The sequence below is a fragment of the Papaver somniferum genome, chromosome 8 (genome assembly GCF_003573695.1).
Source record: "Papaver somniferum cultivar HN1 chromosome 8, ASM357369v1, whole genome shotgun sequence".
NCBI lineage: Eukaryota > Viridiplantae > Streptophyta > Magnoliopsida > Ranunculales > Papaveraceae > Papaver > Papaver somniferum.
The window spans coordinates 135198151-135201216 of NC_039365.1; the positions used below are offsets into that span (position 1 = coordinate 135198151).

At 37.0% G+C, this 3066-nt stretch overlaps 1 long non-coding RNA gene across 1 annotated transcript; it reads right to left on the reverse strand.

Moving 5' to 3' along the window:
• Positions 1 to 375: 375 nt before the first annotated feature.
• LOC113306695 lies at positions 376 to 2405 on the reverse strand. The gene is made up of 4 exons (XR_003338792.1): positions 2200 to 2405; positions 1980 to 2030; positions 1562 to 1648; positions 376 to 683 (listed from the first exon to the last, which is right to left on the reverse strand). It is a non-coding gene; the product is annotated as an uncharacterized LOC113306695 (long non-coding RNA).
• Positions 2406 to 3066: the final 661 nt, after the last annotated feature.

Genomic DNA, 3066 nt, shown 5'->3' on the forward strand with positions numbered 1-3066 from the left:
TTACTCAAATCCTAGGAAACCAAGTCTACCTAGAGGTCCAAAGTTGCGAGCCCTATGCACAAAAAGACTAATGAGCAACGATATGCATTTTAAGGTCTTAAAAGTGTTTTATTGACTTTAAATACCCCTGGGGTATCTTTCCAATATCCACTTTATTGATTATCATGTTAGGGTTGCATGTAGGGCCGCACAACGTACGTGACAGTACGAGTTTTTGTCTAGATCAGTATCTGTACCTCCCTATAACCGGTACCTGTACTTTATATCTGTACCTAGTATCTGTGCAGTACAGGACGATACATGTTTAACTCGGTACGAGACGAGACCGGTTCTTTACCTGTAGCATATCTGCATATGTAGAAAAAAGAAAAAAAATCTTGAAAGTTCTAAGTTTAAAAACTTTAACCGTTAAGACTTAAGAGTCTTAAGACCTGAATAAATTCACACATACAACAACATCAACTGTTTAAGAGTTCAAGTAGAAAAAACAGAAAGCAAAGCAAAAACCAGCATTTCGACAGTTCGGCTTTGGCAATTGACCACTTTCATAAGTTTGCTGCGTCAAAAGCCGAACTCCATCTCCGAGCATCAAGCATCCAAAACCTCTGACAGTTGAACCACACCCAAGATGTCCGCAACAACAATTTCTATTTCAGTTTATGCATAAAGGCATGAGTCGAAATCTAACAACACGCACACACAAATAATCAACAATCTCTATTAAAGGACAATAATAAAAAAAATACATTGACATTCTAAGCATTATCAGATAGGAATGTGGGTCTTTGATTGTCAGCGAAAAACATAAGGCATGGAGAGTAAGACTTAAAACCGGGCCAGGATATGTAAACTTGTTTGTATTCGTTCATTAACAAAAATGCATTCAATAAAGCAGTACTTATCCTTGAGACTGTGATTTCAAAAATGAATCAGCATCACCACCATGATATTAGCTTTCCTACTAAACCACATCATGCTTTATTCCATTACCTGACATGTGGATCTTTTACTTATTTTTCCTTATAAGTTTGTTACTACGTGAGCATACAAAAATGAACAGTAATACAAACAGATGCACAAAATACCAACCAACTTGACCTTTACACCTAATGATCACTCAGCAACAAGGAATCAACCACCTGACGCATTCGTGTGAAAATGTAACTTTTCTAAGCTCATTATAATTCGGAAAACTAAATTAGTGAATGAGATTGAAATAAATGCACACTGCACACATTAAAATGGCAAGTACTAAAATGTCAGATGCACACATTAAAATGCCAAGTACACACTCATCGGACAGTATGTACAAAACCAGAAAAAGATGACTCAGTTAATGGCATCAGAAAGGGAAAAGAGCTGCGCGGACTTGTTCTATTTATTCTACCTACGTAGAGAAATATCTTAATTCTGCTGATTTAACTCATTCAAACACTCCATAAACTTCTTGATAAGTAAAAAAAAGAGCTAAAGTTAGCTTAATTGTTATTATCAAACTATGAGAAAACAAATACCATGAAAAAATATGGATCCAAGAAAAGAAAAATGTGCAATAACAAACCTGTATTTTGCCTATGAATAACCCAAAGTCTAAAGCCTATTGCAAAATGAACCACCACCAAGGATAAGTTTTCTTCTTCCTCAACACCTGATCAAAACCAAAACAAAGCTCAATTTCTCCCCCTTTCAGTTCACCCCAACAATAACCAACAAATACGTTTAAATCAAAGATCAAATTGATTTACAATAGTAAACAAATTATGCATCAGAAAGACAACCACGAGCAATCAAATTCAGGGAACAGAAAGATGATGGACATTAAGAACCACAAACAATGGTCATAGCTCCTAATCTGCCATTAAAAAGGATACAAACCCTAACCCTATATTGAAGAACAACTGAAAATGAAACCCAAGTTAAAACAAAACCCTAGCTAAATTTAGAATCAGAAAATGAAATCGAATGCCTGATGTTTGTACTTTGTATCAACTGATGAACAAACTGATGATTAGTTCTTCCAAACTCCAACCCTAAAATCGTAAAAAAGATCATATTAGAACAAGAAAACTTATAATCGATCATCAAATTGATATCCTAAAATTGATTTTGAAACCCTAAAATTGAAAAAAAAATCATATTAGAATAAAAAATCTTATACAGATGATGAACAAACTCTAAGTCGATTTATAAAATACTTACCAGTAAATCGATACCGAAGTCCTTATACAGATGATGATGATGGCTTACTACTAAAGGAAATCAAAATTGAAAGTAGACGATGGCATTGGCATTATACAGATGATGATGATGGCTTACTGGGAAATCAAAACTGAAAGTCGACGATGGCATTGTCATCTTCTCTTCTCTTCTCTGAGAGGAAATTGAAAATATGAGAGAGGGAAGAAGGAAAAGGAAACGAGGGGAATACGATGGAGAAACTAAGAAAAGGGTATAACCCCTGCTATCAACGACTAGGATTTAATCCTAAAATCAACGGTTACAGATCCTCGGTACTACGGGACGGGAATAGCCTAGAACCGTTACTTGTATCTATTGTAGGCACGGTACCAGTTACTGGTACTTGTACCTGTCCCGTCTGGTCACGGTTCCGGGACGGTACCAGTACGGTTCCTACGGTTCCGGTATGGTTCCATGGGACGAGACGGTTCCTGTGCAGCCCTAATTGCATGTACATTGTAGCGGTTAATTGTTTAACTGCTTTCAAAGTCCATTAGCTTCGAGATCTAAAAGTTCTTTTTCTAATTATCATGCATCAAGATTTTGGCCTTCCATTTATTTATGCAAAGAAGATTAACTCTGTGTAGTATCTGTTAAATAGTCCCACATTGCCTATGGCAATCCAGGTTGTGCGCTTAATAAGTTTCGGACAATCATATCCTTGCAAGCCGGTTTTCGAGGTTAGTTAGACCCGAGAATTCCTAACGTGGTATCAGAGCCAGACCCCCACTCAACGCTACCCGTGTTCGTCCGTGTGTTCGTGGTTTTCATACCACTTCGTTTCCGTTTGTGTGTTCGTGGTCTCCGTACCCAATCCGTTTGTTAGCC